A 16,409-nucleotide genomic window follows, 5' to 3' on the forward strand; every position below is an offset into this window, starting at 1 on the left:
TCACTTTCTACTACTTTCTCCCAATGACTCAGTGCTGCAGCCACAGGGATGTCTTTCTGTTCCTGGAATACACCAAACCCTCTCCTGTCCCAAGGTCTTTGTATTTGCTGTTCCTTCTACCTAGCCCTCTCCCTTCCCTACAACTCATACACACAAGGTTGGTCTTGATCCTTCACAACCTGTAGCACGTCCCTAGGAAGTCTCCCCTGCCCATGCCTTCCCGCACCCCTATATGCTCTACTACATTTCCCCACTTATATGCTCCCAGCACTTATCATTATCTAAAAATAGTTAGTTTATTTATTGTCTGTCTCTTTCTGCTAGAATATGAGCTCCACAAAAGTGGAAAATATTTCTCAGCAAGTATTTGCTGAATTAACAATCCCATGAATGGTGAAGGAAGGAAAAGGGAAGTATCATGGAAAGAGCTTTGACATTGCAGGAGTCAGAAAATGCTGGTCCTTGCTCCAATTCTGCCCCTGCTTACCTATGGATAAGCCACTTCCCCTCACCTAAGCAGAAACTTCATCCCCATCAGCAAACACATGGCCAGCGATGTTTATCGGTGTCATACCTCACAGGTCTTCACAAATTTTTTTTTTTTTTTTAGAGATGGAGTCTCGCTGTTGTCCAGGCTGGAGTGCAGTGGTGCAATCTTGGCTCACTGCAACCTCTGCCTTCTGGGTTCAAGCAATCCTCCTGCCTTAGCCTCCCGAGTAGCTGGGATTACAAGTGCCCACCACTATGCCCAGCTAATTTTTGTATTTTTAGTAGAGACAGGCTTTCACTTGTAGGCCGGGCTGGTCTCAAAATCCTGAACTCAAATGATCCACCCTCTTTGGCCCCCCAAAGTGCTGGGATTACAGGAGTGAGCCACCACACCGGGCCCACAAGTCTTCACAATTTTTTGTTCATAAATCCCCATAAAAATTTTGAAGATGTCAGGTGTGGTGGCTGACGCGTATAATCCCAGCACTTTAGGAAACCGAGGCGGGTGGATCATTCGAGGCCGGGAGATCAAGACCAGCCTGTCAATATGGCAAAACCCCATCTCTATGAAAAATGCAAAAAATTAGCCAGGCGTTATGGCGGATGCCTGTAATCCCAGCTACTCAGGGGGCTGAGGCAAGAGAATCTCTTGAACTTAAGAGGCAGAGGTTGCAGTGAGTCGAGATTGTGCCACTGCACTCTAGCCTGGATGACAGAGCAAGACTGTCTCAAAAATAAATAAATAAATACAAATAAAATGGCCCGGCGCGGTGGCTCACATTTGTAATCCCAGCACTTTGGGAGGACGAGGCTGGAAGATCATGAGGTCAGGAGTTCGAGACCAGCCTGGCCAACATAGTGAAACCCCGTCTCTACTAAAAATACAAAAAAATTAGCCAGGCGTGGTGACGGGCACCTGTAATCCCAGCTACTCGGAGGCTGAGGTAGGAGAATCGCTTGAACCCAGGAGGCGGAGGTTGCAGTGAGCTGAGATCGCGCCACTGCATTCCAGCCTGAATGACAGAGCAAGACTATCTCAAAAAAAAATAAAATAAAATAAATGGCTGGGCGCGGTGGCTCACACTTGTAATCCCAGCACTTTGGGGGGCCGAGGCGGGCAGATGACGAGGTCAAGAGTTCGAGACCAGCCTGGCCAACACAGTGAAACCCTGTCTCTACTAAAAATACAAAAAAAATTAGCTGAGTGTGGTGGCAGGCACCTGTAATCCCAGCTATTTGGGAGACTGAGGCAGGAGAATCGCTTGAACCCGGGAGGCAGAAGTTGCAGTGAGCTGAGATCACGCCACTGCACTCCAGCCTGAGTGACAGAGCTAAGCTCAGTCTCAAAAAAAAAAAAAAAAAAAAATTTTTTTTAAGAAGCTCTGTTCTGTCTCATACATTTTTAAGTTAATAACTACAATTATTTTTTACAAGTTAAAATCGTCTCCAAGATCAAATTTTTTGTCATAGTCTTTGTTAGAGACATGTTTTAAATACATTTTCATCCAAACCTTAGAGCTACAGATTTCACTTGTTCAGTTTATGGAAAATCCAGCTGGCAAAGCATGTCCTCACTGTCAAACCAATTAGCCAAATCAAACAGATTTTCTGTCCATAAGAAAATCTACCTTTATTTTTAAAAGGTTCCAGAAATGCATTAATTTGCATCCCCATGACAACTGGCTCATGTCTCAATTCTAATTTTATAATACACAAATAAAGAGCTAAAGCACTCAAGTTTAATATAGCATAATGGCTAAAACACAAATTCTAGAGGAATTCAAAGGTGTCTGAATTCAAATTCTGATTTCACCACTTAACCCCTCTGTAACCTTGGGCAACTTATGAAACCTCTTTTTGCCTTGGGAGCATTATCTGTAAAAGGAGGGTGGTAAATATCTACTTTATAGATTCGGTATGAGTATTGAATTAGTTTATTATCTGTAAAATTCTTAGAAGAGTGTCTGGCACATAATTAGCACTGAGCACATTTTTCGTTTTGTTTTGTTTTGAGACAGGGTCTCGCTCTGTTACCCAGGCTGGAGTATAGTGGCATGATCTCAGCTCACTGCAACCTCTGCCTCCCAGGTTCAAGCGATCCTCCCACCTTAGCCTACCAAGTAGCTGGGACTACAGGTGCACACCACCACACTTGGCTAACTTTTGTATTTTTTTGTAGAGACAGGGTTTAGCCATGTCGCCCATGCTGGTCTCGAACTCCTGAGCTCAAGCGATCCGCCCACCTCGGCCCCCCAAAGTATTGAGATGACAGGTATGAGCCACCACACCCGGCCCTATTTGCGTGATTTTTGAGACAGGGTCTTGCTTTGTTGCCCAGGCTGGAGTGCAATGATGCAAACCCAACTCACTGAAGCCTCGACCTCTTGGGCTCAAGATATCCTCCCACCTCATCCTCCCGAATAGCTAGGACAACAGGCACATGCCACCACGCCCAGCAAATCTTGTAGAGACGAGGTATTGTCACATTACCCAGGCTGGATTCAAACTCCTGGGCTCAAGTGATCCTTTCACTTCGACCTTCCTAAGTGCTGGGATTGGAGGAATGAGCCACTGTGCCCAGCCTAAACAAGTATTTTTATTTCTTTATTTTTATTTTATGTTTTATTTTCTGGCTTTACTTAATCAGCTTCCTCAGGTTGAATAAACAAGTATTCTTTTTTGTTTGCTGGTTTTTGGGGGTTTTTCTTGAGATGGAGTCTCACTCTGTTGCCCAGGCTGGAAGGCAGTGGCATGACCTTGGCTCACTCCAACCTCTGTCTCCCAGGTTCAAGCGATTCTCCTGCCTCAGCCACCTGAGTAGCTGGGATTATAGCAGGCACGCGCCACCACGCCCATCTGATTTTTGGTTTTTTGCTTTTTGGGTTTTTTTTTTTTTTTTGAGATGGAGTTTTGCTCGTCACCCAGGCTAGAGTGCAATGGGGAGATCTCAGCTCACTGCAACCTCTGCCTCCTGGGTTCAAGCAATTCTGCCTCAGCCTCCCAAATAGCTGGGATTACAGGCACTGGCCACCACGCCAAGCTAATTTTTGCATTTTTAGTAGAGATGGGGTTTCACCATGTTGGCCAGGCTGGTCTCAAACTCCTGACCTCAAGTGACCCACCCACCTCGGCCTCCCAAAGTGCTGGGATTACAAGTGTGAGCCACCGTGCCCGGCAATTTTTGTATTTTTAGTAGAGACGAGCTTTCACCATGTTGGCCAGGCTGGTCTTGAACTCCTGACCTCAAGTCATCCACCCAACTCGGCCTCCCAAAGTGCTGGGATTACAGGCATGAGCCACTGCGCCTGGCCAACAAATATTCTTTTTTTTTTTTTTTTTTTTGCCACAGAGTTTTGCTCTTGTCACCCAGGCTGGAGTGCAATGGCGTGATCTCAGCTCACTGCAACCTCCGCCTCCTGGGTTCAAGCAATTCTCCTGCCTCAGCCTCCTGAGTAGCTGGGATTACAGGCGCCCACCACCATGCTCGGCTAATTTTGTATTTTTAGTACAGACGGGGTTTCTCCATGTTGGTCAAGCTGGTCTCGGACTCCCAACCTCAGGTGATCCACCTGCCTTGGCCTCCCAAAGTGCTGGGATTGCAGATGTGAGCCACCATGCCTGGCCAAGTATTCTCGAGTATTCTTTTTTTTTTTTTTGAGACAGAGTCTCACTCTGTCACCCAGGCTGGAGTGCAGTGGCATGGTCTCGGCTCACTGCATGCTCTGCCTCCCGGGTTCACACCATTCTCCTGCCTCAGCCTCCCAAGTAGCTGGGATTACAGGCACCCGCCACCACGCCCAGCTAATTTTTTGTATTTTTAGTAGAGACAGGGTTTCACCGTATTGGCCGGGATGGTCTCGATCTCCTGACCTCGTGATCCACCCACCTCGGCCTCTCAAAGTGCTGGGATTACAGGCGTGAGCCACCGCGCCTTGCCCCTGGCCAAGTATTCTTAAATAAAACAAATACCACGCGTCTGTAGTAGAGGCACAGCACCCTTTAGTTTCTCCTGCCTAATCTCTCTTTATTTGCTATCTCTCAGGAACAGAGCATTCTCCAACTGTCCTTTTGAACAATGGACCTTATTCAATGAATTTGGGATGGACAGAGGTGTAACCTTCTTGTAAAGCCAAAGAAGAGAAACAGTGAAAACAGAGTTGAAAAGGAGAACTTAAAAGAACCCAGATGAAGCGGGTGCTTGTATTTGGCCGGGCACAGCGGCTCACGCCTGTAATCCCAGCACTTTGGGAGGCCGAGGCGGGCGGATCACGAGGTCAGGAAATCGAGACCATCCTGGCTAACACGGTGAAACCCCGTCTCTACTAAAAATACAAAAAATTAGCCAGGCGTGGTGGGCGCCTGTAGTCCCAGCTACTCGGAGAGGCTGAGGCAGGAGAATGGCTTGAACCCGGGAGGCGGAGCTTGCAGTGAGCCGGGATTGCACCACTGCATTCCAGCCTGGGCGACAGAGCGAGACTCCGTCTCAAAAAAAAAAAGAATCCAGGCCGGGCGCGGTGGCTCAAGCCTGTAATCCCAGCACTTTGGGAGGCCGAGGCGGGCGGATCACGAGGTCAGGAGATCGAGACCATCCTGGCTAACACGGTGAAACCCCGTCTCTACTAAAAATACAAAAAATTAGCCGGGCGTGTTGGCGGGCGCCTGTAGTCCCAGCTACTCGGGAGGCTGAGGCAGGAGAATGGCGTGAACCCGGGAGGCGGAGCTTGCAGTGAGCCGAGATCGCGCCACTGCACTCCAGCCTGGGGGACAGAGAAAGACTCCGTCTCAAAAAAAAAAAAAAAAAAAGAATCCAGACAAGCAGATGACTTTTAGGCAAGAGTCCCTGCAGAAGGTGAGAATCTGGAAATGGATTCCTTTAATGTTATCTGTGCCCCTGCATCCCTAGTTCCAGGACCACTGGCTAGTTTGACACACCCTCCCTGGGCACATTTAGAGCTAGATCTAATTCCTGGAAACCCTTCTACACCTCCGTCTCTAGCTCTCTGGCATAAGAAAGCACAAGGTATTCCAAGTAGTATCCTCGAACTTATTCCAGATTATACAAAAGGAAACTATTTATAAATTTCCAAACTTTTATTAGGAGGAACAGATTCGCTGTGACCCAGTATACAGCTGAGGGCAAAGTACCAGCCATCAGGAACAGGCCAACTCAAGAGACCCTTCATGAGCAAACCATGCTGAAGTCTTAAAAAGGAAGACTAATTTCCATAGATAGGTGGGACCCATCAGGCCTGAAAACCTTGGTGTCATCATATCCTAGGCCCCCACACCTGAGCCTCACTTCTGAAATGCAAATCAGGTGGTGTCACTCTTATTGCTAAATTTTTTTTTTTTTAAGACAGTGTCTCGCTCTGTTGCCCAGGCTGGAGTGCAGTGGTGCAATCTCGGCTCACTGCAACCTCTGCCTCCCGGGTTCAAGCAATTCTCCTCCCTCAACTTCCTGAGTGGCTGGGACTACAGGTGCGTGTCACCACGCCCAGCTAATTTTTTTTTTTTTTTTCAGTAGAGAAGGGGTTTCACCATATTTATTGGCCAGGCTGGTCTTGAACTCCTGACCTTGTGATCCGCCTGCCTCAGCTTCCCAAAGTCCTGGGATTAGAGGTGTGAGCCACCGCGCCCAGCCAAAATCTTTTCAATGGGTATCCAATGTCTTTGGTTTAAAGCCTAGATTCCTTAACGAGGCACAGAAAGACCTCACAACCTGAACCCTGCCTATTTATCCACCTTCATTTCTTTCCATTTCCCCAAATACACCCTATGCCCCAGCCACACTGAGTCCCTAGCAGTTCCAGCTCCCACTCTGCACGGGGTCTTTTCATGAGCTCCTCCCTTTGCTAGAACATCTTCTCCCCCGCCCCATTTGTTGTCCCAGGGAAGTATTAACACCGCCTTTAAGACTCTGTTCCTTACTGTCACATTTGGGATTAAGTTAAAGAAAAGAAAAGAAAATGTTTTAATTAAAGAAAAACAAAACTAAAAGACTCTGTCCTTTACAACCCCTCTGCAAAGCCTTATTGAGCGTCTACCACGTGCTTAGCATTGTGCTGGGCACTGAGGATGCACGGTAGAATTAAACGCCCTTTTTAGTTTCGTCAGCAACCTCTGCTTGCGTCTAGAGCATCATTGTCTTCTTTGTATTATAACTCTCTCCTCTACAAGGCTGTGAGCATTCTGGGGGCAGGACTTCTGTGTTATTCATCTTTGACTCCCTATTACCTAGTCCATGGAATGCATCAGTAAATATTTGTCAAATTCATTTACTCAGAAAGAATTCATTGAAAATTTTTGTATCAGGAATGAATGAGGTGCTGAACGAACAGGATTATAAAACTGAATGAACAGGATCATGCCTATGATCCCTGCCCTCTTGAAACCTTGCAGTCTCAGGGGATAAACAGAGCACTTGATTTAATGAATGATGCAGGAATGGGTGAATGAGTTAACGAATCAGGGAAGGAGTCTGGATGCAGCAGCCCAGAGCAGATCTACAGGCAGTGAAAGGCCAGTGTCTAGGGAGGTAGTTGGGGAATGCTGATGCCCTTTTGGTCTTTCTTTTTTCTTTTCCTTGAGAGACAGTCTTGCTCGGTCACCCAGGCTGGAGTGCAGTGGCCTGATCTCAGCTCACGGCAGCCTTGGCATCTCAGGCTCAAGTGATCCTCCCATCTCAGCCTACAAAGTAGCTGAGATGGGCCAGGCATGGTGGCTCATGCCTGTAATCCCTACACTTTGGGAGGCCAAGGCGGGTGGATCACTTCAGTCCAGGAGTTCGAGACCATCCTGGGCAACATGATGAAACCTTGTCTTTACCAAAAATACAACAACAACAACAACAAAAGTTAGCTGGGCATGATGGTGTGCACCTATAGTCCCAGCTATTCAGGAGGCTGAGGTGAGAGAGTCAACTGAGTTGGGGATGCCGCCACTGCACTCCAGCCTGGGCCACAGAGTGAGATTCTGCCTCAAGAAAAAAACAAAGTAGCTCAGACTACAGGTGGACACTACCACACCAGGCTAATTTTGTTTTATTTTTTGTAGAGAAGAGGTCTCACTGTGTTGCCCAAGCCAGTCTCAAAGTCCTGGACTCAAGCAATTCTCCCAACTTGGCCTCCTAAAGTGCTGGGATTACAGGCGTGAGCCACCGTGCCAGGCCTTCTTTTTTTTTTGAGACAGGGTCTCCCTTGTTGCCCAGGCTGGCTTTGAACTCCTGGCTTCAAGCAATCCTCCTACCTCAGCCTCCCCAAATGTTGGGACTACAGGCATGAGTCACCGCCCCCAGCCTGGTCTTTCTAATATAGAGAAACTTGAAAGACAGCAAGCACCAGAGCAAAAAGCATGGAGCTGAGAGTCTCACCTAGACTTGAATTCTGGATCCATTACTTATTAGCCATGTGACCTTAGGCAAATCCCTTAACCTGTTTGTATCTTCATTTCCTCATCTATAAAATAGGGTTAATAATAATATCATAAGAGGATTACGATTAAATAAGAGAATGCATTTAAAAGCCCTTAGCCTGCATGCACGGTTTAGGAATTGGTGGTTCCCATCACTTGCTCAATGTTGAGTGTGCAAATTCAGAAACACAGCATGTCTGGACTCAGCCCTGGTCCAGTATTTTTACCACAAACCAGCACCTGATACCTTCCCTAATCCCATGCCTATGTGGCTCTCCCTTCTTTTTTATTTTATTTTTTAAAGACAAGGCCTCACTTTATTGCCCAGGCTGGTCTTGAACTCCTGGATTCAAGCAATCCTCCCACCTTGGCCTCCCAAACTGCTGGGATTACAGGAGCGAGCCACGGAGCCCAGCCTTCCCTCTCCCTTCACCACTCCCCCGTCACTGGCCAGTTCTGTTTACACGCTGCCTACGTGCATTCAAGGCCAGGGGTTGTCTAGCATATCTTTACAAGCCTAAGGTGAGGGAGTTGCTGGTTAGGGAGAGGCATGGCAAGAAGGCGGCCAAAGAGGAAGGGAAAAGCACAGGTGTTTAGGAAGGCTCCACAAGGAGCCTGGCACCTGGCTTGGTATTCAACATGCATTGTTCCCTGTCATCTTCATAAAACTATCATTTTGAGCTGGCCCCCATGGCTCAGTTAACTCAGGAAGCTGAGGCAAGAGGACTGCTTGAGCACAGGAGTTTGAAGTTGTAGTAAGCTATCATCAGCCACTGCACTGCAGCCTGGGCAATGTAGCAAGACCCTGTCTCTTTAAAAAAAAAATTATAGCTGAGGAAACTGAGGCTCAAGAGGTAAACAGGAGATATGGGATATAAAGCCAAGTCTCTCTGTGACTCCAAAATAATTTTCTACTCTGCCATGCTGCCCACCAGCTTGTAGATGACCATCAAATGTTTGAGCAATAAATTTCAGTTTTCTTATTCCCAAGAGGAGCAGAAATTATGCAGCCCTCCCTCCAGAGAATCCAGGTATATGCTCAAACAGTGATGAATAAACAAACGAACACTAATGAATAAATGAAAGATTGAGTGAAATCTCTCTGATACCCACACCAGGAAGAAGGAAACAAATAACTCTGGAGGAGCCGCCTTGCAGGAAGAAGTGGAGACTGTCTCCCTGGCTGTGGTCTACAGTGTCCAGGTCAGCGAAGGGCTAGGAACTGGCTCAGCTGGAGTTAGAAAAACTTAGGAGGGTAGAGGGGTGCTGGGGAGAACGTGATGGCTGGAGAGAAAACCAGTGTGAAGGGCAGGGAAGAGGAATGGAATTACTCTGTCCTCATCCTCAGCCCTTCCCTGCCATTTCCCTCAGGAAGATAGCCCCTGACTCCTGGCCCAACAGGCTGCCAACTTTTAGAATGAAAGTAGCAGGATCCAAAGCGGCCACACCAGGAGGTCACTCCAGAAGGGGGGTTACCAAGGAAGCACCCCACACATCCCTCCTCCTTCCTGCACAGCACCCTTCGGCCCTGCACTTCCTGCTGCTGCCCCCTCGTCCTGACATGGTACTCCCTCCACTCCCTCCCAGCTCCCACATCTTACCCTGAAACACCAAGGTAGGGGCGTCCCAGGCCGCACCCTCCGGTCCTTGCGTTCCAGGCTTCCTGGGCCAAGGGGTTGCCCGCTGCCCTGAAGATCCCGCTCTGCCAGGTGCTCCTCCGTCCCTCCCCAAACGAAAATCCTCCAGACAGGTTCCAAAGCTGCCCAGCCCAGGAGGAGGGAGGCTGAGGAAATCCCCTCCCAGCTGGGCTGGGCCGGCCTGCTTGGCAGTCTTGCTCCTGGGCTGGCCCTGGATGAATGAGTCCTCCCCTTCGCCTGCTTGGGTCTTAGCCAGGGAGCCGGTGGCAGCCTCTGCTCTTTCTCCAGGGCACTGAACTCCATTCCTCCTCCAAGTCCTGCCCTCCTACTTCATGCCTGGGTCCCCTGCTGTCCACTCTCAGCTCTCTGACACCTCAACCGGGTCGTCTCTATTACTCTGCATTTGGTTATACTCCAGTGTGAAGCCAGGCCTGTACTGGGCACCAGGGTGGGTGACTTGATGATCCTCAGCAGAGATTTAGTCCACGGAAGAATTGGTGACACCATGGCCCCTGGTGAAATAGCTTTGCCAGCTCTGATTATTCATTCAAAGCATTTTGAGAATAACTGGCCTTGTGTGAGGCCCTAAGGATGAACAGGTAGATTAACGGGGTCCCTGACCTCCTACTCTACTAGGAAGACAAAGAATGAAGCTCTAAGTAGACACTGCTCAAGAGTCAGGCAGAAGGTGGCCAGGCACAGTGGCTCATGCCTGTAATCCCAACACTTTGGGAGGTTGAGGTGGGTGGATCACCTGAAGTCAGGAGTTCGAGACCAGCCTGATCAACATGAAGAACCCTCATCTCTACTAAAAATACAAAATTAGCCGGGCATGGTGGTGCATGCCTGTAATCCCAGCCACTAGGGAGGCTGAGGCAGGAGAATCGCTTGAACCCAGGAGGCGGAGGTTGCAGTGAGCCAAGATCACGCCACTGCACTCCAGCCTGGGCAACAACAGCAAAACTCCGTCTCAAAAAAAAAAAAAAAAAAAAATTCAGGCAGAAGGGCCCAGGGAGGAATCCCCCTGTGTGGAAGTGCTCTGGAAAAGCTCCTAGATGACATGACGTACAAGATGGGTTTTGAAAGGTGAACAGGGGTTTTCCAGAATTGTGAGCAGGGAGCACACAGAAGGGGAGCACAGGCTGACAGAAAAGGTCATGGGAAGAGACAGAATTCAGCAGGAACTACTCAAAGTTCAGAATTGTGAGCAGGGAGTGTCAGATCAGGAAGGGCCTTGTGTGCCTTGGTAAACAGTTTGGACTGTGTCCTATAGGTTCTGGGGAGTCATAGAAAGGCGTTTGTTTGTTTGTTTGTTCGTTTGTTTGTTGCAATACAGGGTCTCTCTGGGAGGCAGAGGTTGCAGTGAGCCGAGATTGCACCGCTGCACTCTAGCCTGAGCAACAGAGTGAGACTCCATCTCAAGAAAAAAGAAAAAATGGGGTCTCTCTCAGTTACCCAGGCTAGAGTGCAGTGGTGCAGTCATACCTTGAAGCAGCCTTGAACTCCTGGGCTCAAGTGATCCTCCCACCTCAGCTTCCTGTGTAGCTGGGACTACAGGCACCCACCACCATGGCCAGCCAGTTTTTAAATTTTTTGTAGAGATGGAATTTCACTCTGTTGCCCAGGGTGATCACAAACTCCTGGCCTCAAGAGATCCTCCCGCCTTGACCTCCCAAAGCGCTGGGATTACAGGTGCTACACCACACCCTGCTAGCTCACAGATAGGCCTTAAACAAGGGACACAAACTATCAGATTGCATTTAAAATAGATCACTGGGGCTGGGTGTGGTGGCTCACACCTGTAATCCCAGCACTTTGGGAGGTCAAGGCTGGAGGATTGCTTAAGCCCAGGAGTTCGAGACCAGCCTGAGCAACATAGTGGCACCTGTCTCTACAAAACAAACTTTTTTTAATTATCCGGGCAATGGTAGTGTGCACATGTAGTCCTAGCTATACTCCAGAGGCTGAAGTGAGAGGACAGCTTGAGCCTAAGAGGTTGAGGCTGCAATGAGCTATGATCACACCACAGCACTCTAGCCTGGATGACAGAGTGAGACCCTGTCCTACAAAAAAAAAAAAAAAAAATCACTGAGATCTGCAATGTAAAGAAGGGTTTGAAGGAGGCAAGACTAGAGGCAAGAAAACCAGTCAGGCTTGCATGAGTCAGGGCAAGTGACAATGTAGGCCTTATCAAGGCATTGGCTAGGGAGTGGGGGTTGGGAGTGAGAGAAAGAAACAGATTCAAGAGATGCTAAGGGAGTACCATTGATGGGACTTAAAAGAGTAAGGGAGGAATCTAGGATGACTCTAAGATTTCCAAATGGAATAACTAACTAGGTTGATAGTGGTGACCACAAACAAGATTGAGAAATCAGGAAGAATGGCCAGGCACGGTGGCTCACGCTTGTAATCCCAATACTTTGGGAGGCCAAGATGGGTGGATCATTTGAGGTCAGGAGTTTGAGACCAGCCTGGCCAACATGGTGAAACCCTGTCTCTACTAAAAATACAAAAATTAGCTGGGCATGGTGGCTCACGCTTGTAATCCCAGCTACTCAGGAGGCTGAGACAGGAGAATCACTTGAACCCAGGAGGTGGAGGTTGCAGTGAGCAGAGATCACGCCACTGCAGACTAGCCTGGGCGACAGAGCCAGACTCTGTCTCAAAAGAAAAAGGGTTGGGCACGGTGGCTTACATCTGTAATCCCAGCACTTTGGGAGGCCAAGGCGGGTGGATCACGACATCAGGAGATCCAGACCATCCAGGCTAACACGGTGAAAGCCCGTCTCTACTAAAAATACAAAAACTTAGCTAGGCATGGTGGCACGTGCCTGTAGTCCCAACTACTTGGGGGGCTGAGGCACGAGAATTACTTGAACCCGGAAGGCGAAGGTTGCATTGAGCTGAGATGGCACCACTACACTACAGCCTGGGAGTCAGAGCAAGACTCTGTCTCAAAAAAAAAAAAAAAAAAATTCAGGATCAGGAAGAAAAGCAATTTGGGGGGAAATGAATTCTGTTCTGGACCTGTTGAGTCAGGGACACCTGTGGAGATATGTTCAAGGAGCAGTTGCTCCAGGGATAGATGGGAGTTATGTATCAGCCAGGGTACCAGCAGGAAGGAGAAGGCATCTTCAGATAGATTTGAAGATCTGGGAAGGGTAAAGAAAGTCATTAAGAGACGTTGAATATCCAGGGATAAATGACAGTGGGAAGCCTTAGGCCTGAAGGGACAAGGAGAAGATGCAACATTCCCTGAGTCCAGCGGGGGCTGCAGCTGTGGATAAGGGCCCCTGGCAGAGCCACAGTTGTGGAGAAGGCAGCCCCCACTGGAGCAGAAAGGAAGCAGAGGAAGGAATATCCCAATCACTTTAGTCTCCGGCTTCCTATTCCTGATTCCTCTCACTAGCTAAACTCAACCAGAAGCCAGAGGCCAAGGTGCCCCAAGGCACAGAATGAGGCAGAGAATGGATGGGGGCGTTGGGGGAGGAGAGAGCAAACAGCTGGAAAAAAGAGATTTAGGAGTTGCATAGAAATGACGAGTTAATGGGTGCAGCAAACCAACATGGCACCTAAAGTATAATAATAAAAAAAAGAAAAAAAAAAGAAATGACAACTCAAGCCATGGGAGTGGGTGAGGTCACTCGGGGAGAGAAATTAGAGAGAAAGATGAGGAGCTAAGACAAGGCTCGAGGGAATGCTGTAGGGGCAGAAAGGGTGAGCTCTTCCCTCCCCATTATAAAGGGTCTCAGAGAAAAGCATAACAGATTCATTACATGCACAGCTGTGCAAGGGAGCCATACAAGATATTAACTCAAAGGAGGGCCAGATGGTTGATGCTTAAATATTCTCTTCACTGGGAAAAGATGGATGGAGGGCTGGTTGTTGGAGTCAATTATTTTCAGGATAACTGAATAAGCCCAAAGAACAAAGAACAATGGCCTAGGACCAAGTTGCTCCAGGCTCTGAGGGAGGTGGCCACACAGGTTAATGGGAGAGTGAAAGAAGAAAGCAAGAAAAGGTTATCTTATTCTGCAGATGAAAATATCTCAGGTCAGCTGGGTGCGGTGGCTCACATCTATAATTCCAGCAATTTGGGAGGCCAAGGCAGGCGGATTGCCTGAGCTCCAGAGTTCAAGACCAGCCTGGGCAACATGGCGAAATTCCGTCTCTACTAAAAATACAAAAAAAGTTAGCCGGGCTTGGTGGCATGTACCTGTAGTCCCAGCTACTCGGGAGGCTGAGGCACAAGAATCACTTGAACCTGGGAGGCTGAGGTTGCAGTGAGCTGAGATCGTACCACTGCACTCCAGCCTGGGTGACAGAGTGAGACTCTGTCTCAAAAAAGAAAGAAAAAGAAAAGAAAATATCTCAAGTCATCTCAGAAAGAATAGATGGCAGCCTGTGGTTGAGTTAGTCTTTCCTAGATCTGGAGAAAGGAAGTGGGGCTCAGGGAAAGCCTGTGTATTTCACAAATGTGGCTTTTCCTCTACAGATATAAATCTCCTCCACAAAAAAGCAGCTTTTCAGGGCTATTCCTGTCTGCAGGCCCTCTGAATAGCCACATCAAAACAAGTCAAAGAAGTATATTTTGGGGTGAAATATTTTTGGTTTCTTTTCACACCAACAAGGGCCATGCAGAGTATAGAGCAAGGGGAAATAAGAGGAAAGGGCAGAACCGAGAGCCAAGCACACTGTGCCCCACAGGGACAGAGCAGGGAGAAAGGACTCAGATGGCACAAAAGCAACCAAGCACTGGAAGGGACAGAGTAGTAGAGGGAGGAACCTGGGAGATGCCTGGGGCACTCATGTCGGGCACTGAGGCTTTCTGTAGGGAGCTTATACCTACATATGTATAAGGAAGTTACACCTCACCCGCATTTTCTAGCTAAAGCAGGTGGCAAGGTTACCTGCTACGAGTTAGGAGGAGAGAGACTGGGTGGAAGATTGAAGGAAATTGACAGCTGCTTAAAAAAAAACAGCTGAGAGGAGAGAAAAGTGACCAAAGCAAGGTAGAAGCTCACAGAGGGATGCCAAGAATCGCATCAGAATGGCACAGATCAACAAGCAGGCAAGAATGAGGAACCCTCAAGGAGTGAGAAACTGGGGAAACCAGGTCCTGTCCTAAGTGATATGTTAGTAAGATCAATGCGGCGTGGGTGAGAGCCGGGCTAATGCCGCCAGCAATCATTCAGCACCCAGGACTGGAGACAGCTTTCACGTAAGATGAAAAATGTCAACTGGGCGCGGTGGCTCATGCCTGTAATCCCAGCACTTTAGGAGGCCGAGGCGGGTGGATCACGAGGTCAAGAGATCGAGACAAGCCTGGCCAACATGGTGAAATCCCATCTCTACTAAAAATACAAAAAAATTAGATGGGCGTGATGGTACATACCGGTAGTCCCAGCTACTCAGGAGGCTGAGGCAGAAGAATCGCTTGAACCCAGGAGGTCGAGGTTGCAGTGAGCCGAGATCACGCTACTGCACTCCAGCCTGGGCGACAGAGCAAGACTGCGTATAAAAAAAAAAAAAAAAAAAAAAAAAGATGAAAAATGTCTACAGAATAAAGGTCCTGCTCGGCTATGGGAGTGCAAAGAGTATCAGGAGGCAGTGCTTGGTCGCAGAACTGTACTGGGGTTGTGCTTGGGCCACCTCAACTCTAACATCTGGTTATCCCTGGCTGTCAAAGACACCACTGACTGTTCCAGCCCTCCAGCCAGCCTCCCTTGTTGTGATTTGATGCTCAACAAGCTACTTTCTATGCTGTGTGATTTCAGAGAGAAAAGGTGTCTGCCCACACCCAGTGTACTCACAAGTTAGGGAGCTCTCAGAAAACAAAGCCTTGTGATCTATTCAGAAATAGGAAAATAAAAAAGAAAACAAACCCTATATTTTATTTATCTCGGTGTCTCCAGCACCCAGAACAGGGATTGGCATTGAGTTTGGTTCAAAAAGGTGTCTGCAAAACATATCTGGAGGAGGCTGATATGCCCTTAAATATTTGTAAATGAATAAATTTTCATTTAAAGGCCAGGCGTAGTGGCTCACGCCTGTAATCCCAGCACTTTGGGAGGCCGAAGCAGGCGGATCACCCGAAGTCAGGAGTTCGAGACCAGCCTGACCAACATGGTGAAACCCTGTATCTATGAAAAATACAAAAAAATTAGCCAGGCATGGTGGTGCATGCCTGTAATCCCAGCTACCTGGGAGGCTGAAGTAGGAGAATCACTTGAACCCAGGAGGCGGAGGTTTTGGTTAGCTGAGATCACACCATTGCACTCCAGCCTGGGCAACAAGAGCGAAACTCCATCTCAAAAATAAATAAATAAAAATAAATAAATTTTCTTTTAGAATTTGTACATGAGTTTCATGTACATTTCATTAATGTGAATCAGTATCCACAAATTGTATCAGTTCTGAGATATTGACAAGTTCACATTTCTTTTTTTTTTTTTTTTTATGTGAGACGGAGTCTCATTCTGTAGCCCAGTCTAGGGTTCAGTGGCCCAATCTCGGCTCACCGTAACCTCCACCTCCCAGGTTCAAGTGATTCTCCTGCCTCAGCATCCCGAGTAGCTGGGATTACAGGCACCCACCACCACGCCTGGCTAATTTTTGTATTTTTAGTAGAGATGAGGGTTCACTACGTTGGCCAGGCTGGTCTCGAACTCCTGACCTCAGGTGATCCACCTGCCTTGGCCTCGCAAAGTGCTGGGATTTGAGCCACCACAGTCAGCCACAAGTTCACATTTCTAAGCCTGCAAAATTCGGAGCTTGACCCTGAACTGTGGTGAATTCACCAAGATCATGACCCTTTGGGGCCAGAGAACCAGTCTTCTCCCTTTTCTTTTTTTTTTTTTTTTTTTTTTTTTT

This window comes from Hylobates moloch, unplaced genomic scaffold, assembly GCF_009828535.3.
Source record: "Hylobates moloch isolate HMO894 unplaced genomic scaffold, HMol_V3 SCAFFOLD_8, whole genome shotgun sequence".
NCBI lineage: Eukaryota > Metazoa > Chordata > Mammalia > Primates > Hylobatidae > Hylobates > Hylobates moloch.